Source organism: Canis aureus, chromosome 32, assembly GCF_053574225.1.
Source record: "Canis aureus isolate CA01 chromosome 32, VMU_Caureus_v.1.0, whole genome shotgun sequence".
NCBI lineage: Eukaryota > Metazoa > Chordata > Mammalia > Carnivora > Canidae > Canis > Canis aureus.
The window spans coordinates 11,144,289-11,167,501 of NC_135642.1; the positions used below are offsets into that span (position 1 = coordinate 11,144,289).

Here is a 23,213-nt window from a genome sequence, read left to right on the forward strand (position 1 = left end):
CCTTAGTATAGGGATGCCTGGGTGGCTCAGTGGTTAAGTGTCTGCCTTTGACTCAGAGCATGATACTGGAGTCCTGAGATCAAGTCCCACCTCGGGCTCCCTGCATGGAGCCTGCTCCTCCCTCTGCCTGTGTCTCTGCCTCTCTCTCTCTGTGTGTCTCTCATGAATAAATAATTTTTTAAAAAAGACCTTAGTGCAGCCAAAAGAGGAGTCTATTCTAACAAATCTGAAGATATTTACCATAGTTGGAAAACAGAATAGTTTCTTCTCAGTGAAATTATCTTATTCCTCTCTCAATGTTTGTAACTGTAGAATCTTTAAAAAGCTAACCCATACAATATTATCCCACAGCTGAACACCAAAAGTAAGTTATCAAAATTCAAATAGAAATACATGTCCTTGGACTGTTATAGCAAATAAAGATATAACTAGCTTTTGCTGATGATATCTGGCACTGAAAAGTCACCCAGCTAATACAAAGCATCAGTGGGGAAAGTAAATGCAACCAAGAACATTAACATTGACACTTAAGACCATATAAAACCAGGTAACAGGCAAGAAAAATGTTCCCAGGAACCCTAATTAGTTATGATAGCAAACAGACAAAACCAACATCTTAAATACCTAAGTATACGGGAATGATTAAATAAATAAAAACATATCAACAGTATAAAATAGTATAGTGTATTGTATTTTTTAAGTGGTAGTTTTTTTCTGAATCCTTAAATCATATAGTTGAAATAATACAGTATTTAGCCTTTTCAGGTTGTCTTCTTTCACTTACTAATATGCATTTAAGGTTCTTCAATGTCTTTTGTGGCTGATAGAATATACCACGCACAGCTGAGAAAAACATATGCTCTGCTGTTATTGAGTAGAGCATCTGGACACGTCTGTCAGGTCCAACGTATCTACAGTGTTGTGCAAGTCCTTAATTTCCTTACTGAGCATCTGTCTGTTCTTTTTTTAAAAATTATTTATTCAAGAGAGAGAAATAAAAGAGAGAGAGAGAGTGTGTGTGTGTGTGCATAGGAGGAGGGTTGAGGGAGAGAGAGAGAGCCTTAAGCAGACTCTGCACTGAGTCCAGAGCCCCATGCAGAAGTGAGTCTCATGACCCTGAGATCACAGCCTGAACTGAAACCAGGAGCTGGATGGTTAACTAACTCCATCACTCAAGAACCCCTCATCTGTCTGTTGTTCTATCCTTTATTAAAAGTGGAGTATTGCAGTCTCTTATTATTATTTTATTCCTTCAATTCTATCAAAGTTTGCTTCATATATTAGAAGTTCTGGAGTTTACTGCATAAACATTTATAATTGATCTCATGTTTTGCTTTAAATACCTAATTTTTAAAAATAAACTTTATTGGTGAATAATAACAATTCATCAGTTTTAAGCGTTTAAGAATATATAAATTCATGAATTTATAAGAAAATTGATTAGTTATAAATGTGTAATTTGATGAGTTTTCTCTCAGTCTCTGGTTTCTTTTTATTTACTTAATGGTATCTTTTAAAGAGTAAAAATTTTTGCTTTTGATGAAGTATAATTCTTGTATTTTTCTTCTATAATCTCTATTTCTTGTATTCTAAGAATTCTTTTCTTTTTTAAGATTTATTTATTTTAAAGAGAGAACATGCACATGAGCAGGGGGAGAAGCAGAAGGAGAGGGAGAGAATCTCAAGAAGACTCCCCACTGAGTGCAGAGACCAACGTGGAGCTCAAAACAGGGCTCTATCTCACAACCCTGAGATCGTGACCCTGATTTGATCTGAGCCAAAATCAAGAGTCAGATGCTTTACCTAATGAGCCACCCAGGCACCCCTTAAGAACTCTTTTTATAACATAAGTTCACAAAGATTTTTCTCCAGTTTTATTCTAGAAGTTTTGTGATTTTTAAGTTTTAAATTTAGATCGATGATCCACTTTAACTTAATTTTTGAGTGTAGTATGGGATAAGGGTTATGGCTGGTACTTTTACATAAGTCTATCTGATGTTTTCAGTACCATTTACCAAAGGATAATTCTTTATTCACTGAATTGTCCTGGAACCTCTGTCAAATATCAGTTGGTCATATAGACTTGGGCTTATTTCTAGACTCTTATTCTGTTCTACTTATCTGTGTGCACCCTCATGTCAGTAAAACATAGTCTTAGCTTTATAGTGAGCCTTCCTATCAGAAAAGTCCTCTTACTCTTCCCTTCTTTTGGAAAATTATTTAGAGTATACTAGATTCTGTGTGTTTCCCAAAAAAAATAGGATCAGAATATCAACATCTACATAAAAAATATTTTGGAATTTTTTTTGAGATTTTATTGATTCTACAGGTCAGTTTGTGGAGGCTAACATCTTAATGATGTTAAGTTTTCTCACTTATGATCATGATAACTCTCTCCATTTATTCAGATAGAGTTTAATTTCTCTTAGCAATGTTTTATGTTTTTTAGTGTATCAACCCAGCAGCAACTTAAACTAAAATCTTAGCTTAAGGCAATGGTTCTTAAATGTTAGCATACACCAAAGTCAACTGACTGAGTTGTTGAAAACAGATTCCTAGGCCCCAATCCCTGAGTGTCTGATTCATTTGGTTTGATGAGGGGCGTAAATTTGGCATATCTCACAACTTTTTAGGTGATGTGAATACAGTAGCTTCAGGGGCAGTATTTCAAGAACCACTAGCTTAAGGGTTTGTTTGTTTGTTTGTCTGTCTTTGGTTTGGTTTGGGGTTTCGGCCACACATATAGTACAAATTAGAGCTTCCAATTCATGTGAGGAATTTTTGTAGTTATGGAATCTTAAGGAAGACTTTTTTCCCCCTCAGTTTACTGTTCCCAATGGGTGAGTGGTGAATTTTTGCCAGTTCACTTTTACATCACATCATTTGAGGTATCATGTTAATGGGAGTTTGTCTTCTTAAGACCTCCATGTTATGGCAGTTCCAGGCTTGTTCTCTTTTCTTCTGCATCTTGAGGGACTGAAAAAATGAAGTGGTTTTATAGATTCATTGGAAGCAAAGCCAGATTCAATGACCCACCTATCTTTCTGGATTCCCATTTTCACTAGTTTTCATGTTGTTGTCAGTTCATGGACTAATTTTTATTTTAAAAAATCTATGTTTTATCCAGCCTGGTTAGTTGTTTCTAATGAGAGGATCAGACAAGGTATCTAGTCAGTCACACTGTTAGAGACAGACATCTTTAATTTTTAAATTTCACGGCAATAGAGTTTTCATCTTTTTAATATATGCTTTTTTCTTTGGCAGTTAGTTTTATTTACCTATCATTTATTCCCCCTTATTTCTTTCTCACTCCCACACCTTTAAAAATTCTAAATTCTGTGATTTCCTATTGAGTGTTAGTCATATATGAATGAGGTGAATTCTGACTAGACTGTTTATTTCATGTTTATGTAGATGTGTAGCTATGGTTCTGTTTCCAGGAAAAAAATGATTTCTCTTTATGGCACATGGTATGGGAATGGATGAATATTTTTAGCCTCTAATTATGACTAAACTGAGAGGTATCCTGTAGGATTACTCACAGTGTAACAAACTTTTCTTCTCTACTGCCTTATTTATAAACTGCTCTGACAAGTGTGCCTTCCCTGTATAATTTCTTGTTTTGTCACATTGCCTTACATTTTTTAGATTTTCCATGAAAGAAAATCCAAGGAAGTCTGTTACCATCTTGCACACTTCACTCCCACTGTGGCAAAAGGAAGCCTGTTGTTTTTCCCCTTAGGCTGTGCCGCAGGAAGTGGAACTGTGCTCCACCAGCTTCTGTAAAGCCTGCAGCGCAGGCAGGCTTCGCATCTCCCTATGTTCTTATTGCCTATTACAGTTTTTAGGCAGCTTTTCATCCTATTTGTGGTTCAGAGTTTTAAAAGTCTGTTAGTTTAATCAGATGGATTTAGCATGCCTGGTTTTTGTTCCCCTCTTGCTTTGCAGTGATATCTGGGAGATGGAGAAATGTCCAATGCTGTCCTGTCATTTTAAAGCTAGATCTGAGTAGCTTTAAAAAAAATTCTGTAGCCACTTATATTTCCTCTTTTGTTAATTTTATGTTCACATCCTTGCACCTTTTTTTTTTCTTGTAGGTATGTTCCTATTTACCAAAATGCCCACTTGTCCAAAAAAAAAAAGAAATTAAAAAAATGTTTTCTCTTAGGAGAGTGCAGTAACCAAGATGTAAGTAGCAAAGTTAGAGCCAGTAGGATGATGCAGCCTTTAGACCAGTGGAACAGTCTGAAATGTTCCCACTGAGTCCCTGGTCTACAAGTTTTCTTTGGTGAGATTTCACTAGGTTCATTCTTGGGCCTAGTTCATCTGGTTATTTTAGGTGCCATTTGAGAAGGATAATGAGAGAATGAGGGAGGAGAAGGGTAAGCTCCCCTGAGCGACCTTGAAAATTCTGTAACATCTGTTTTCTTCTCTTTTCTTTGCTATCTTCCTACCATCAACACAACTGGCAAGGACCACTTGCTTTGTCACAGAATTTGAAGAAAATAATTAAATAAAATTCACTTTAATGTAGAATGATTCAAAGCTTACGTACACTCAGGGCTAGAGTTGCTTCTTTCTTGCCCTGCTATTCAGCATAGGGGTGAGACAAATCAAAACAAAAATCTGCCCCTGATCCATATGTGTAAAGATATCAATGAGCTGATGCGTATGTGAAATGCTATCCCTTTTCTCTTTCCACTTGCATTACTTCTAGGTCATTTGGGCTAAAATTAAATAAATCCAGTCACTGACTGCAAATAGGAAGTTACACAATAATAAACTTGCCTTGTAGCTCTTCATATGGGCATTCTCTAAGCAGACATGGATTTGGATGCCATTTCCTCTTGATAAGTATAAATTGGGGAGAAGGCATTTATGTATTTATTGTAATATTAACATAAACAGTTTATATGAATATATAAATAACGTTTCACTTTTTTCACTACTGAATGCCATCAATTGCTGAAGTATTTGTGCTCAAACAGAAAAGCACAATGTTGTAATTTTATAATTTCCAGATCATAAAAATAGATGGGAGATAGTATATTAATCATCCTAAAGCAGTGAGAAGGGAATGAGGAAAAGAACAGAGTGAGAATTTTCAAAAGTTCTTAACAAATCATAGATGGATGATCATGTTACTTCTCTACTAGAATATTTATTCTGCATATAAGTGCCTTTTTATATGCAATTAACAAACATTAAAAGACATTCTATAACCTAAACTACTGTGAATCTGCTTGCCAGACATATATGGCCATACACTAACTGATTTTGAAGTAGCTAGATTTTTTCTCTTATAATTTCAAAATCAGTTTGGCAAAAATTAGGAAAATGTAATGAAAAGCAGAGGAAGATACTTCCAAAACTACATAAAAATGCACTTGGAAGTTAGCTTGGGTGATTCAAGATAAAAGCCTCAGAAAAATTAGCCTTTCTTTGTATTATGGAAAACACTTGGAAAATATTTTTGAAATTTTGGTGACACCCCGTTCTTCATGAAAAAAAATTAATCATAAGTGATGGAGTGGAAAACACAAGGGAATTTTCAATGAAATGTTTTCTTTCTTACTGATGCAATATTTGAAATGGGAGCACAGGGCATATTTCTAAGCAAAGTAGTTGTCAGCAGGCATGACTCTCTTTAGCAAATTACCTGTGGTCTCATGAACAAATAATTTGGGACATCAAATGAAAAGACAAGAACTCAGTATCTGTTCTCAATTAAATGGTGTGGTCTTTGTGACTGATTAAATAATTTATTAGTCTTTTTCATGTTCTTTCTTCTCCATTCAAAGCAGCCTAATGAGAATGAAACACTGCTCAGGAACTATCAGGACACTGCCAGTTTATGAATCATGAGTTACATCTGTCACCTCAGTAGAAAGTTCTGTCTCCACTTAACAAATGATAGAACTGGTCTTGGTCACTGAAGTAAATAAGCAAGTAGTTAATTCTGTTGTTCTTTAGACAAGGCTCAGTGTGATCTTCTTTTCCAACAAACACACTTATATCCAAAAAAAGAGGTAAGAGCCTTTGTTGAAGTCACACAGAGTCCAGATCAGACCTGGGACCAGAAACCACAGCACCTCCCTGCTGACCTAGAGGCTACCTCTTGGCTGTATTACTTGATTTTTTCTTAAGCCCTCTGCTCTTCAACTTGGTAGCCTGGAAAAACTCTTCTGGTTATGACAGTTGGAAAAAGCAACCCACCGCGGTATTATAGGATTTTGGTCAAGCAGAACCAAAGACTGAACATGACATTGACTTCTATCCAAAAACAATGATTGTTGGTGGTGTTCCATGCATTCCCACTGTCGGGCCGGGACATTTTACATCAGGTTCTCCTTGGTCTGTAGGGCTTATGAGATAGTTAACCTCTATGGACAGAACTCAAGAACTAGACATCCTGGTTCAAAGGGCAGTCCACAGGGAGAAAAGTCATGCAGCAATACTGAAACAAGCTTTGGACACAGAAGCTTGTGATTAAGTGCACTTAGGCAAATATTATTTACAAATTGAGCAACATTCCTACTGGTCATGCTATTGATGACTAATATACCCAAATCAGTGTGAGAGCTTCAAAATCATTCATTAAAGTAACAGAAAGGGATTTCTTATTTCTTCTCATTAGTTTTTCTTATGACCACTTCTCTGATGTTCACCAATACATGGCAAATCATTTTAATTTGTGAAAAGTTAGGCATAAAGAGATTGGTAAGAGAATATTCAAATTGACCATTTCAGCTATAGAAATTATTTAGAACCAAGGTGTGGCTAATTCCAAAACAAAAACCTTCTTTAGTCCTTCAGCCCAATTTTTTTCTTTGTACCAGTAAAATGCATCCTTCAGAAATAAAGAGGAAAAAAAGCATTCACCATTCCCTAAGATTTATATTCTTCTTCTTATACACAGTCATCTCTCCTGTTCTATTACACTTTGTCGAACTTCTTTCCTCCTTTTTTCCCTCTTCCTCATCCACTGCCTTATTCATTTATTTGCTCATTCCTTGAAAAAATAGTTTTTGAGTCCCGAATGATAATCTAGGAGCTTGGTGATCATCACATCAAAGTAGATAGAAATCCTTGCCTTGGTGAAGTTTGCACTTTTCCTGAATGTTAATCCGCAGTACTGGGATAGTTTTGGAACTTCTGGAAGCCTCTGTCCTGTTGCTTTGGTCCACAAATGCTGGCCCTCCTCCACAGCACCTGTCTTTTCTCTGCATGGAGGTGAGTGGCATGCCTGGGGCAAAAGGCGACCTACACACAAGCACTGCAGAACATGGGAACAGTGATAACAAATGCTTGATCCTGAGAGAGGACAGCACAACCAAATCAAGCCAAACCAAATTTAAGTCCAGTAACACAGCCCTTTTTATTCTGCTAGATAAAGCCAGGGGTTATTGCTATGATTCAATCTGGCATTAGAAGAGGGCAGGATTCAAAGCCACACAAACCTGAGGATGCATTTTAGTTCTGAGGACCCTGAGTAGGTTAAATAACCCCCTTAAGTCTCAATTCCCTCTATTCTTAAGTGAATTTAAATTAAAATAATTTGCCTTGTGGGTCTATCATTATTTTACTCATTCACTCATTCATTCATTCATTCATTCATCCAATGAGTATTTATTAAGCACCAGATATATACCAGGTCTTATTGTAAATATTGGGACTATAACAATGAAGAGACAAAATTCTTGCCCTCTTGGAGCTTACATAAAGAGAATATTGTCTATTTTCATGGAAGTCTTGGAACCCAGCATGTATGTCTTCATTACGGTCTACTTTAACTTGCTAGACAGATGAACTCAGTTGGGCCACATGCAGCAGGGAAACAGTTTCAGTTGGTGATGTTTTTTCATAAACTATAGTAAAATTATCTTGTACCTCTTGGAAAAGATGTCACATGAGTGTAAATAAGAGCAGAGAAAGTATCAACTAGTAATGATACTTTCTGCTGGGTGTTCAATGAGGCATAAGATTTGAGAAAGAAGCAAGGCTGGGGAAGACTTTTGGGGCTGGGTATCAGCTGTATCACCCAAGCAGCAAGACGCTATCTAGTGCCCAGGACACCAAACTCCATCACTGAAGGATGCTATCTTCCAGTTCCATAGCCCCTTTGGTGCCTGGTACATATACAGTAAATGCTCAGTGCCTGGTATACAGTAAAATGTTCAGGATTCACTGACTGTTGAATAAGTTTAGGTTTTTTATTTTAGATGATGATAGTTAATACTTAGCACTCAGTATGTATCAACACACTCTTCTAAGACCTTCACACGTATTAACTTATTTAATCCTCAAAATAATAACCCCAAGAGGCACAGAGAGGATACAAATTTGTGCCAGTTTTAGTGACAGAAGCAGAATTTGAACCTAGGTGGTCTGGCCCCGGTTCTGTGCTCTTAACCACTGTGTTACTACTGAATCTCTTGGTTGGTGTAATTCTTTAAGTTATTTTAAATTTTATATTTTATTTAAAATGTTCATTATTAAGTTTTTATTCTTTTATTCATATAATATATATATCATATTTATATAATTCAAAATCCAAAAGGCACAAAGAAGCATAAAACTAGATTTCTCCCTCCTTGCTCTCATCCTTCAGCCAATGAGTTCTCTTTCCTAGGGGCAGCCCTTAGGTGTCTTGAGCTCTAATTCTGACTCTGCACTCTCCAGACTTGTAATTTCAGCCAGAACACTTAACCCTTCTGTGCCTCAGTTTTCTTATCTGAAAAATGGGCATAATAATGACAGCTCCTTCATAGAGTTTTTATGAGGATTAAAAGTAAGTTAATATATGTAAAATGCTTAGAAGAGTAACTGTTACAAAGTCGATGTTGTTATTAATCTTGGATATCCTTCTAGACATTTTATTCATATGCAAGATATAGGCATATATACATACACATATATGTATTCCCTCCTTCCTCTTCCACCTCCCCTTTTTTGTTTTAGGGGCAGGAGCAGAGGGGGAGAGAGAGAAAGAATCTTAAGCAGGCTCTGTGCTCAACATGGAGCCCAACCTCACAACCCTGAGATCTTGACCTGAGCCACGAACGAGTTGAATGATTAATCAAGGGAGCCACCCAGGTGTTCCACTTCCCCCCTCTTTTTACAAATAATTTTCTGCACATTACTTTTCTCACATTACAATCTTAAAACTTTAATTTAAAATAAGTTCGTGAATATATTTTCTTTTAGATTAATGCATTCTCAGCCTTTCCAATGTATCTCTGCTTGAAGAAAGTTAACTGGTTTCCCACTACTGTTCTTTTATGAGCTCTCATTATTGACAGAAATTGAGGAGGAACAGCCATTCTGAGGGCAACATGCGATTGACAGGCATTAACAAAGTCAGTTAATGAAAAACAAGTGGTGGTATGGATTCTGAAATTTTGAAACTGGTTCTGATCTCTGATACTGTGGTTCTGGCAGTATCAAGAATTTTTGCATCATGGGGTTGGATGGTAGCGATTTGGCTGGAAGGTGAGGGCCAGGATATGTGTCTTAAAGCTGCATTTGCATAGTAAGCATGCTGTTTTCACCTGGATTTAATATTTATTTAGGGTGAGGGTGTTTGTGACAGAAGCAGAATTTGAACCTAGGTGGTCTGGCCCACCTAGGGCCAGAAAATTATGGGGGAGAAACTGTTTTCTTCCCTCTATGACCCATGCCCATGCCAGATGGCACCACTGTCCTTGGCTCTACCATTTGGAAAAACAAAACAAAATTTAAAAACAAATACAAAACACAGAGAAACATAAGCCTGATTTGCCTGCAAGGCCTCCTGCGTGTAGGAGATGAGCTACAGCTTTGGCCCAGTTGGGAGCGCATTACAACCCCAGAGAGTCAGCTACTGAGAAGACAAGAGAGAGGGGTTAGTTTTAATTATGATTGAATCTTTATGGGAAGGGTAATTGACTCTTACATGGGCAAAAGAAGTGCTTCCAGGAATGGGAAGGTCTAGACACTGGCTGTTGACCAAATCCTCTCTAATTTGCTTTCCATGGTACCAGGACTCAGGAGGAGTGGCTTATGCAGGATTACAGAGGCCTCCCATTCCAGGAACAAAAAGACTGCAGCTGCCAGCAGAGAGCACCACAGACACTGAAATGGTATGGCCTGCACCTCCCGCAAGAAAAGTGAGGGTGGTGGTGAAGGGGAATAGGAATCTACAACCACAGACATACATAGACTCTCTCAGATCCTGACTTGTTCTTAGAAATAGAAGGAAAGTTGCAGGGACAGCTCAGCACTGCCTTTAGTCTCTAGACTAAAGGGGACCCTTACAAACTCCCCAGATATTTAGGACAGGAACGATCTGTCTCTCCAACCAGTCTGAATGGCTTTTAGATCACAAGTTATCCAAGAATGTCTGGGAAACCCTGCAGCTGCATGCTGTCTGGTGAGGAAGGTTCAGGGACACCACACTAGACCATGTCCCACCTTGGTAAGCTAGAGGCCACTGAGTAACCCCAGGGCCCCTTGGCCCTGGGCCCTCAATCTTCAGGATCTTCCAAATCAGAAACTCCATCTCAAACTCAACCCTCTTCACCCTTTCCCAAACCAGCACTGAAAGGCTCCTTATGCAACAGGAAGTCCCCAGGGAGGGGAAGAGCTTGGCTGGGACAGTATCACCTTCAGGGACTGCTGCTTCACTGGCTTTGGGGACACGGCGTTTGCTTCACATGGAATGCGGACGCTGTGTGGTTTCCTAACTGTTTCAGCTGCTCTGAACAAATGAGCTTCCTGCTCTCAGGGAATCGAAACCACATAGTTTCACTCTGTCCTGTTGTGTTGTCAGCTGGCTTTTAGCATTCCCCTGTCCCCACACAAACCTCAACACAGATCCTTTGCATGGATTTTTGTACAATAGGAGCTTTCATTCCTGCTTTGGCACCTGCAGCCCTGGGTTGACAAGTGCCATGAAGCAGAGAAAGCATTTACCAAAGAGTGTGGGGCTGGGGACCCTGCTCTGTGCAGCAGTAGAGCAGAGGCAAGTAGGAGTAATACACATGCTTGCAGAAAAGGGAGGGGAGCTGAATCTTGGGGGAAATATTCCTGCTGCTACCCTGAGTGCTCTGAATGCTTACTGCATTTGCACTGTGCCAGGTGCTAAGAGCAATACCCCCATCATTGCCCTTAACATGTTTGGAGCTTCCAGAGGGAAAGAGACCACAGAACCAAATGTACAGTCAAGATTTCTGTTTATAAGCCACAAAATCCATCTTTAATAAGAAGGCTAGCTCCGGAGCCAGGCTCCAAGTCCTCCATTCTGTCCTTCTTAGTTACTAGCTATAGGGCTTCTATGGCAATTCCTTAACCACTCTATGCTTCATACTCTCATCTGTCTATGAAGTCTTCAGCAGTATATGTCACTTAGAAGGATTACAATGGCGAATATATGTGAACTGATCGGAGCAGTGCCTGACTCATATGAAACATTCAGGAGATGTTAGCTAGCATCATCAATTGATGTTCAATTAAAAGGCCATGGAAGCAAATTTAGAAAATAGGTAGTCATCAAGAGAGGTTGAGAAGCACGATTCATACCGAAGTTTATAATTAGAACACTACCTCTAGCACTACTGCTACCCCAGCTGGTCACTTCCATGGCCACTACTGAACATGAATGTATTTGAAATCAACTATAAGTTCATTTTTTTCCACTTCTCTAAAGTCAAGGTTCTATATGGAAGCAAATAATTGCCACAGCCCAATTTACTTAAGACCTCTGTGTCAGGGCTGGGCAGAAGTTGCAGGTTCTACCTCTGCTTTCTAGACTGGGTGGTTGTGTTCTGTCTTCTATAAAGGCTCACACAATAGTGGATCCCACCACTGTGGAAAGGGAAACATCAACCAAAAAAAAAAAAAAAGAAAATAGACAAATGTCCTTACAAAAATGAGAGTTCTGTAGCAAATGTAGGGCCACAGCATTTACTATCTCTTCCTGGAGGAGTCAGGAGCTTCCTCCTAAGCCTGGACCTCCTTCAGGGCCCTCTTAGTTTATTTAGTAGATGGCCTCTTCATGAATTTAGTTGCATAAGCTAGAATCCTAGGTACCATCCTTAACACGCCCTAACCTGATACTTGCAGTTCATCACCATGCCCATTAATTTCATTGCCTAAACATCACTGAAATCCACCCACTTTCCCTCATCTTCCTCATCCAGGCCACCAACACTGTGCTGTTAGATTATCACACTAACTTCAGTTCTGATCTCCCTATATTAGCTCTATCCTCTATTTAGTCTATTCCTCTCTAACAGCCACAGTGGTCTTTTCGAGATGCAAATCTGAGACTCCATCATCCTTCCAGCTTTTAATAGTTTTGTAAATCTCTTAAGTTAAAGATGAAACTCATTAACGTGCAGAGTTCTGCTTGCTTTGGATTCTATCTCCTTTCTCAATTCAATGTCCTCCCTCCCTCCGTACCTCCACTTAACCCAGTGCTCTTCTTCTAGTCTCTAGTATCCATATGCCCCCTCTTGCCAAATGCCCTTACCCATGTAGGGCACTTTCCTTCCCTCTCCTCTTTTTTATCCCCATCATTATTCAGTGCTTACATGAAGTGTTACTTCCTCATGGGAGCCTCCACCGACCTTCCTGACCAGGACAAATTGTTTCATTGAAACTCTTACAGCATACTGAATCTCTCCTAGAGCAGCTTTCACCACAATTGCCAACTTTCATTTGTGTGATTATTTACATGATGCATGAATATAGGAACCATGTATGATTTAGTCTACCACTGCCTAGCATCTCCCATTTGTTGAATGAATAGATGGATGAAAAATGGCTCCTCAGTGGAGGTACATAACCCTTGATCTTGAGGGATGAATAAGAATTTGTTGAATAGAGGAAAAGGGAAATAAAAACATTCCAGAAGAGGAAATAGGGTATAAAAAGTCTCAAGGCCAGGGGTGCCTGGTGGCTTAGTCAGTTAAGCATCTGTCTTCCACTCAGGTCACGATGCCAGGGTCCACTTGTCCCTCTCCTTCTCTCTCTTCCCCTACTCCTGCCTCCATATGCTCTCTCTCATTCTCTTTCTCTCTCAAATAAATAAATAAATAATCTTAAAAATAAAATCCCAAGACAGGGCACCTGGGTGATTCAATTAATTGAGCGTCATACTCCTGGTTTCAGCTGGGGTCAATATCTCAGGGTAGAGAGATGGAGCTCCATGTCCCCATGGCTGCCTCCACACTCAGCAGGGAGTCGGCTTGAGATTCTCTCCCTCTGCTCCCTCCACCCCTGGTCTCTCTATCTCTCAAATAAAAAAAAAAAAAAATATATATATATATACACACACACCCCTATACAAATACACAAATACATATATATTTGTATACAAATATATATATATATATTTTTTTTTTAAGTCCCAAGGCATGTGAAGGAAAAAAAGCGTGTTTAGAAAAAATTTAACATGGCTGGTGTACAAAACAAGTGATGGGAGATGGGAGATTGGCGGAAATGGATAAAGAAGGGAAAGATGGAATAAAAGTGGCAAATAAGGCTGGTGAGCGTCAATGCCTGGTTGCAAAGGTCCTTGAAAGCATGCTAAGGAATTTAGACCTGCTTTTCTCTGTGAATGTGCAGAAGATCTGTATGTCTAAGCAGACAAAAGTCATGATCAGAAATGCAAACGAAGGTTGAAGCAAGAATATACCTTCTGTCTTTAAAATTTTTAATATCAAATTAGCAACTATTTGTACTTCCACAGCAAAATTTTACTAATTCATTATAGAATTAAAGAAAGTTAAAATTATAAAAACACCTAAAATGATGTTTCAAGTAAGTGCAATCTTAACTATCAGATATTTTCCCTATTTCCAATAATTGTCCCCCAGATGATTATTATTCACATTCTAGTAACAGATGTCATATGACCAGCATGTAAAAACTGGTTACATAGAAAATTGGTTACCTGATCACTCAATAAAGTGCCTCTAATTTCAGTTCAATATATTATTCCTACTACATTGATGATAATAGCTATGGTAGGATTTAGTTTTATCCAGTTCTTTTTTCTTTAAGATTTTATTTATTCATTTGACAGAGAGAGAGAAAGAGAGAGAGAGAACAAGCACAAGCAGGGGAAGCAGCAGAGAGAGAGGGAGAAGAGGGGTCCCCACTGAGCAGGGAGCCTGACATGGGGCTTGATCCCAGGACCCTAGGATCATGGCCTGAGAGAAGCAGACATTTAATGAGCCATCCAAGTGCCCTGATCCAGTTCTTAAAATAAAAAACTGTGCTTCTCAAATTCTTTGGTCTTAGGGCCCCTTAACACACTTAAAAATTACTGAGGACTTCAAAGTACTTTTGTTTATGTAGGTTACAATTATAAATATTTACCATACTAGAAACTGCAACTTAAAATTCTTTTAAAGATTTTATGTATTTATTTATTTTAGAAAGAGAGAGAGAAAGAGAGCATGAACAGGGGCAAAGAGCAAAGGGAGAGGGAGAACCTCAAGCAGATTCACGTGCTGGGCATGGAGCCTGACACGGGGCTGAGATCGTAACTTGAGCCAAAATCAAAAGTCAGATGCTCAACTGACTGAACCACCCAGGCATCCAACAACTTAAAATTTTAAAAGTATTTGTTAATTTATTTTAAAATAGGTTTTTCTTTATATGTCAACATAATTAAAATCTTTTGTGAAAACAGCCTTATTTTCTAAAACAAAAAAAAAAATCTCATAATAGAAGAACAGTTGGATTCTCTTAGTTAATCTGATTTTGATCTGTTCAACATTTAATCTGCATTTAATCTGTTCCAATATGTTGTTTTCATTGAAACATATGAATGAAATCCTGCTTCAAACAGATATGTAGTTGGAAGAGGGAAGAGTGTTTTAATACCTTTTTTAGATAATCATGACACAATCACAACCTGACAAGCACTGTTTCTTAAGGATCAGCTGCAATATGGAATATGAAACCATATCAATGAATCTTCCCATGCATTTGTACACTGAAATGCTGTCACCTTTTGGCACTTTGAATGGATCTTTTACCCTTGAGTAGGTAAATTGCTAATTCATTGTATTGTGCAAGTCTTCCAAGATTTTCCAAGATTTTTACACATCTAATATATAATCTGTAATGTTATACATAAACATATTACATCTATAACATATAATGATATAATGACCCTATATCAAAAAATTATATTCATTATACCACTAATCTTATCAGAAAATAGTTTTAATACTGGGAAGCAGTCAAGCTCCTGGTGACAGACACAGATAAGTTTTCAAAAATCTAATTTTACTTGAAAGCTTAAATTCTATTATTAGCAACAAATTCCACAGTCGTGTTCTTTCAGGTAACAGGCTGACTTTGTTAATTTTGAGAAAATGTCTCCCAAATACCCGTGTCTGGATAACTATAATTTGTCATTTTTTCAATGAAAAGAGTGTCCCATTAAAAGCATATCTAGTTTAGTTTGAACTCAAATAAGTGCACACCTTTGTTTTTAGACAATCACCATACTTCAATGTGCAGGTGAGGCACTTTATCCTTTATTTCCAATTTTGTCACATAGCATAGTAAAACAAACAAAGGTACTCAAAAGTGAAGATTGAATAAGATTAATCTTTTCTTCCTGCTTCATCAGGACAACTTTATGTGAAAGCAGAATCATTTTTTTTCCACTGCAAACATAGTAGTGAAGAATACAATGGTTGCTAACACGTTTTGGTGCTCTGCTTTGATTTTTGCTTATGCACCAGCAGTTTTACCCATCACTGCTTTTGTACATCCAGGGAAGATGTCAACAGAGATCAAAAGGCAAATAATATATTATTATTATGAAAAGTGTTTTGGCTCCATGAACCATGCAGAAGAATCTGGGACATCCCCCAGAGTGAACAACACTCTGAGAACCACCAATATAGAAAGTTAGAACCCTAATGATTTGTTTACAATAAATAATGTGGCTCAGCCTATAGCCTAATCTAATTCATGGTTTTACTGTGTTCACAAAAGTCTACCTTTGCATGGGTTTTCACTATTTCAAGAGCAATGTGGTAAAGGAAATGATGACAAGTCAAATGAAAATTTAAAAACAAAAAAAGCTTTCTGGTGACTCATCAGTTTTTGGTCATTACAAAGGCTCCCTTGCTTGTACAGCAAGGAGTCATTTATTTCAAGCCTATCTATGGTCATTATCACTAAATGATCCATTTAGTGACTTTCTCAGCAACCAAGTCCAGTCAATGACAGTGGGTAAGCAACTTTGAAAGTTTGGTTAAATGTCATTGCACTAAATAGCTTTTCAGATAACCAGAGCTGAACAGAATAGCAAGGGGTGATATGGGCCTTCCCTTCATTAATGGAAGAAGTAATACTTCAAACAACATTACTGTCAAAATATTTCTCTAGTGATTCACTTTGTAACACGTTTATTCTGACTGAGCAGGAAAGTCTCCAAGATTTCACCTAACACCTTATCAAAGTGACACATAAAAAAGTCAGACCAAGACTTTTCAAAGGAATTGCCCAGCCCATGCTGAAAGCTATAGGGAAAGTCAGCTGATTAATCCCAGGCATTTTGAAACTTGCCAACAAGCAAAGGCAGGCACAACATCTGAAAGGCCATTTGAGAATGGTTCTGCCAACAGGGCAGGAACAAGCCATGTTGACTCTTGTGGTTTCCCCATTTCATGTTGGAGCAAGGGCTTGAGCCTCAGTTTCCCACAGTGGGTGGGTTTCTATGAGTTATGATTATGTGTGAATATAAGGTCGCTTGATTTGTCCATAGTTACAAAGAAAGGGAAGGAAGAAATATTCTTCTATTCTAGTGGCATAAGAGCATAAGAACCATGCTTTAGTCATTGATCCCTAAAGTATAACCATTAGCAAGGCATAAGTATGCAGTCCTGGCACAGAGAGGAGCATTTCCTATTATTTTTTTTAAATAATCTTATTTTTCCATATGTTTGAGGTCACAGATGTGCAGGCATGGGGGGTTAATGTTAGAATCTTGGGTATTTCCCTTACCTATTTCTCAGTATAATTCCAATGCCCTGTGCTGCTCATTATGGTAGGTATGTCCAGAAAGTCAAGTTATTCAATAAAATCAGGACCATCTGAGTCAGTATCATCTTCCTAAGAAATACCTAATTATAAAACCCCAACCCTAACAAAAAAAGCCCAACTCATTACCCTGGTATAGGCCTCCATAACCAAGACCTTGCCTACCCCCATAAATGCCTTTGCCTTCATTTCTTCATATGTCTTATAGGTTTCAGAAGCTTGGAAGTGCCTGCAGTACCCTTACTGCCTTCTTGAACACCTATCCCCAATCTTCTTCTTGGCACTTGCTGTTCTAGAATGCCCTCTCTCTTTTTCTGGTAGAATTCCTAACGTTTTAAGACTTGGCCAGATCTCCTAATGTTTTAAGACTTGGTATCATCAACCTTCTACTCCCATAATATTCTGTGCTAGCCCCTCATGCTACCTTGTCACTTTGTTCACTCACTTGTCTCTTCTATTACTCAAGGTTCCTTAAGGGCAGACATCCTGTCATTAACTTCCAAAAATCTAGCTAAAACACAACATAAGAATGTCTCAATGGATGCTGGCTAAATATACATATCGAACTTCCATCATCCCTTTTACATTCATCTTAAACAATTAATTTGAGTTTCTCACTATAAATGAGTCCTTTCTTAAAATATAATTTTATCCATAGTCCCAAACTATCACCTCTGTTTATAGTTGATCCTTGAAAAACACAGGTTTGAACTATGTGGGTCCACTTATATGGAGATTTAAAAAAAATAAATACACTCCAGTATATAAATGTATTTTCTCTTTCCTACAATTTTCTTAACAACACTTTCCTTTCTCTAGATTACTTTATTGTAAGAAAATGATATATAATACATATAACATACAAAATATGCGTTAATTGATTGTTCATATTACTGGTAAGGCTTCCAGTCAATAGTTGGCTCTTGGTAAAAGATTTTAGAAAGGCAAAAGTTATACAGGGATTTTTGACTATGCATGGAATTGGCATCTCTAACCTTCACATTATCCAAGGGTCAACTGTACTTTCTCCTTTGGAGATATCTCTCTTCATTTCCAAAATTAAAAGATCTTTCTTCATTCCTCCCCCCCTCACACATTATCTGCCTTCTCAAAATATAAATAAATAATTTAAGTTACCTCATTTATAGGTATGTAGAACTAAGTCTTTACAAATATCTGGATATTTAAAATATTTTTTCTTAATTATCTTAAAACTAAATCAAGACAAGCTGGGGTTTGGGGTCAGGGGAGGGCAGGCAGGGGGAGGAGAATGGAAATGAGCTTGCCTTCCATGCAGTCTGATGTGTCTTGGAAAGGTCCAGTTGTCACCAGAATGTAAGCTCTGATTTTGGGCAGGTCTTTTGCAGCCTCTTTTCTGACTCTGCCTGCCCCCTTGCTTCTTCAGATTGACCTTGTTTGGGTCCAAAGAAGTACAGAGTAAACATCAATTTGAGGCAGCTCATCCTAATGATGATGGCCGTTAGGACTTCAATTTTCCTTTTAAGCCTTGAAAGCATTGAATGTTACAAATGGAAGAGACTTGAGAATTTTTTAAGGAGGGAACTGAGCCCTACAGAGGTGAAGTAAATAATTTGACTACAAGTTCTCCTTATCAGGAGAGGAAAGGAGTAAACCAAAAAGCAAGAAAAAGACCTCTACAGAATGGGCAACCTGTATACCTTTAACTGTGTGCACCTCTTCCAGTCATAAGGAGAAAGAAATAAGAAAGCTGCCTTACACTTTCTTTTTAAACCTACCCAAATGTTAATATTGCAATAAATAAAGAGCAATACCTGTGTTCTCATTCAAGTTCTTGAGTTAATAATCTAAATCAAAAGAATTATAATTACAGAATTGAATAAAATTGCTTTCATTTTAAATGTAAAAACACATGGTTTATAAATATTTTTATCTTTCCTGAACCAACCTACTTGCCAACATGCTTGTCTTCACTGGGCTAGAAAACTGGGGGAACTTTATAGAAATATCTGAATAGAGGTACATGAATATCTTTTCTATCTGTGTTAGGTGCTCCAGTACAGCAGTTCTACCTAAATCTTAAATTCTTTAGGTTGCAGACATCTTATCTATACACCAAACTTGTATTTATTTTAACCATTTTTGCCAAGGACACCACTTCTTCCTTTTTTTTCTATTCTTAATGACAGTAGACATGAGCATAATATCCAGTTACAGCTCTCCAGGCAAATGCATTAGAAAAAAAATGTAAAAGAGAATGAGAATATTTTATCCCTGTAGTCCTTATGCTGATGCCCATCAGGCCTGCTTCCTGATTCCCTCTAGGACTTGGCTCCCTATGCCAGAAAAATGTAAATTTTCTGAATCATGATCACAGCCCCAGCTAAATAATGTTCCACTACAGTGGTGGAATATGTGCAAACCAAATGTTTTCTCCAACATTATGGTACTTCCCATAATCCAATGTGAAGGAAGGTCAAGAAGCATCAGCCCCAGGCTGACCATCTGCTGATGTGTCTCAGGAATGACCAAGAATAAATTCACCTTCTCCCTGTGAGATAGGAGTCTAAGACTTTGTCCCAAGACATGGGTATTCTCATAAAGAGGCCTTGCTGGAGAAGCTCTTCACTCCTATGATAGTTTAAAGCCTTCTAGAATCGTTCCAAGGAAACCAGATGCCCTCAGTAAAGAAGGAAAGAAGCCTCAGTAGCATGAAGGTGCAGCTTAGAACAGTTCTGTGGATAATTCATACAGAAAGAACACCAAACACTCATTCCATCAGAACAGACTATAAGGATTGTCATCACTTAGGTCAGGAAAATGTCAGTATTTCAAATCTGGATAGAATAGTATTAGCATCAAGCCAAAAAGGTCAAGCAAGTCAGCAGTAAATAGGTGAAATGTGTCTGAAGCATAATTTTTGATGAAACAAGGTTGACTCAATACAGAGATTTTAAATATTTAACACCAATCTTGTTATAAATGTAGAACAGCTGCTTTTCTTTTTTCCTTAAAAAATTATTTTTATCAAGCAAAATAATTCTAAGAATGCATTTTCTAGTAATTGAGATGATTAACCTCAACGTTCTATTTATAATATACAACCACACAGAAAAAAAAGAGCATAAAGGCAGGATAGTTTACTTAATTCACAAATTCTTTGTTATTTCCCATAGAGTGAGCCTCACATCTGGAAAAGCTCATGCAATTAAAAAGTTTGTCCCAAAAAAGACTATCAGAAGAAATTCCAAATATATACTGTTTTTTGCACTGTTGGTTGAATCTAATGGAAAACTTTAGAATGCAATAATATATTAATAAAGGAGGTAAAAAATGCCACATTCCATATTATAGCTTCATAGGACCTGAAGAGACTGAAGTCTGCTGAAGACTGTTTCCTTCCCCAAAGTTAGGATTGCACCAAAATAATTTTAGAGAGTTCACCGCATAACTATTTAGGAATGGAACTCTATGCTTCCAGTGGTCATGTGTCCTGGTGATTCTTTGCAGCCACGAAGGCTTCCTTTGTTCCTAACTTGAATCCATCCCATTGTCAGTTAAGCCTATTATCTTCTCCCTGAGCACAAAGCCACTAGACGAAGTCACAGATCCAGCAGCCTCCTGCTGTTCTCCTAATCCCTACAAATGCACAGTGGTCACCACCAAGGGAACTCCACTTTCTTCTCTAGGGAGGTTGGAAATGAAGTGGCCATAGTTAAGAAGCGAGAAAGGTTAAGGTAAAGAAGGAGGAAATTGCTTTTCCTTGGCAAGAGAGAACAATTCATGACAATGCCACATCACAAAATTAGCTAACACGTCACAGTAGTTAATTACATGGCTTTGGAGGAATGATTGTTTTAGGCATCTTACTCCTTGTCTTTAGGAGAGACCAGTATTATGGCTTGACGGAGGAGGAGACAGGCTGTGTTCAGTCTGCAGTAGCGAGGGGAGTGATACCAGGCAGAGGCTTATCATTTTTGCCTTTATGATTTTTCCTGACCTCCCCATCTATGCATGGCTTTACCTTTACTTCACTGTTGTTAACTAATATAGCACTGTGTTTATTTTATGCTTAACATTTATCATGATCTGTAATTAATTTTTTAAAATTGGGGTTTTTGCCCATCTTCACCCTAGAATATTGTTCAGGAAGGCAAGTACCCTGTTTCATAATCTTTTATCTGTATCGCAGGTTGGACCTATACTCAATAAATATGAAGAAAATGAAAGAATGGATGTGTAAACATATACCAGTCCTTTGGACCAGTTTTTCCTCCACCCCATTGCTTTGGAGTACTCAATCCTCTCCTCACCCATCCCTCTCCATCAGGAGTCCTGAGAAGCAATTGTACTAGCCTGCACTGCCTTTCATCCATGGAGAACTGTGGACAGAGCTTGCTCTCCAGTTCCCCAGGGCATGTGCCTACCCAGCCAACACCAGAGTTCACTTACTTGCACCTTCCTAGTGTTTCATTGGGAGCACATCCATGGTCTCAGGTTTCTGTTTGCAAAGCCAGACCACAAAAATTAAGTTAATTGAGACATCATAGCAAAAGGATTTTTCTTCAGAGATGAGTTTATCAATTTCCTTAGTCTCAGGGATGTTGGCCTATCCTTTATACCCAATCCTTTCCTCTTCCTCTGTACAAAAATGAAGGAAAAGTGGTCTGCTATGGAAGACAGAAACAGAGGGTTGTGTGGGCATTCAATTATATGCTTAAGTGAAAGATGAGCTCAAAGCCACAAAATGGCTTCCCTTTAAAGTAAATGATATAAAGGAAAAGCTGAAGCTGAAACCAGTAAATCCACCTTTCAGAAAAGCAACCTGTAACTTGGAGTTAGCAAATATAGACTGCCATAGCTTGCAGAATATTAGAAACCCACACAGTGAAAGTAAACAAAATAAGATTTGCATCCTAGTGTGGTCTACTGGTTAGGAACTGTTAGCTTCATTTAGGCCCTGACTTGGTGATGCTTCTACATTTTCCTATCTTTATTTGCAAGCTATAGTGCACGTGGTATAGTGGAGAGAGCAGGGGACACAGCACACAGAGGGGACTTGAAAGATCTCTGATTAAAGAATAAAAAGTCAAGTAACAATAGTGTTGTTCCAGTGCCACTTACATGTGACCTTGGAAAAATGATTTAATCTCTGAAAATCTCAAAATCCTAATTTGTAAGATGCTCTTCTCTGCCCAACTCAGAGGTTTGTGGGCAAAATCCAAATGACATAATGATTCTAAAAGACCTTACAAATTATAAAGGGGAATTTAAATGTGAGGAGTATTATTATTTTTATTATTATTATTTTATTATTATTATTTTTAATTATTATTATTTTTATCATTATTATTGTGTAAGGAAATATATTATTGAGTTCCTATTCAATAAATACCCACCTAAATATGTGCTAGAAACTAGGTATGGCACTAGATTTTTCTTTTGTTTTCATCAATTTTTGGTATTCCATAATTTTAGGAGAATAACATATTTTATTTATTTAATTTTTTGAAATGATTATAGCTCATTTTATTTCGCCTATTAATGGGGTCTGCTGGCTAGTAGTAATCGCCAAAGGTAAGCTGACAGCAACTTCAATAAATCTAAAGGGAATAATGCATTTTAATTGTAAAAATGTAAATGAAACAAGTGAATAAAAAGCATTTAAGTCCTTTACCTATTCCCCATTCCAAGCACACTCTCAGGGACAAATTCGAGCCACAGTTTGATGTGCAATGTTACTGAGCTCATATAGTATGTCCACCATATAAAATGCATGTATTACTTTTTCAAAAATGCAATCACATTATGCATATTATTCTAGACTTCAATAAACCATATCTCATAGATATCCTTCCTATCTCAGTCCATACAGATAGATCTGCCTCACTGTTTTTAATGGCTTCATAATATTTCATAATGCCATTTCTCTCAATGAGCACAGCTGATAACTCTAACAGTAAAGTTGATTAAATCATTTTAATTAGATTAAGGGTATGGGGGGAGGAGAAATATTATTTTTCCAGCAGGAGTAGTACTGGCATGACTAGCAACCTGCAGCCTCAGAGGTGACTCTATAAATTCTTCTCACCGGCTAGCTTCAGGTAGAACCGCTCTTCCTCCTTATATCTCATTGGACTTTCTTCTGTTCAGATACTGTAAGAATGTTTACAAAATACGAT

General features: G+C 37.7%; 1 protein-coding gene and 1 long non-coding RNA gene across 3 annotated transcripts in view; one reads left to right on the forward strand and one right to left on the reverse strand.

Annotated features, from left to right (window-relative positions):
- LOC144302848 (uncharacterized) overlaps positions 1-23,213 on the reverse strand; it is a 308,111-nt gene that overhangs the window by 195,794 nt on the left and 89,104 nt on the right. The gene's annotated exons all lie outside the window — the stretch shown is intronic.
- Positions 1-23,213, forward strand: part of LOC144302982 (uncharacterized) — a 45,618-nt gene that overhangs the window by 20,285 nt on the left and 2,120 nt on the right. Inside the window, exons 3-5 of one of the 2 annotated variants that reach the window (XR_013370028.1) lie at positions 4,098-4,188; positions 10,023-10,121; positions 21,224-22,307. This is a non-coding gene — a long non-coding RNA (uncharacterized LOC144302982). The remainder of the gene's footprint in view (positions 1-4,097; positions 4,189-10,022; positions 10,122-21,223; positions 22,308-23,213) is intronic. The other variant, XR_013370027.1, reaches the window with a different exon arrangement.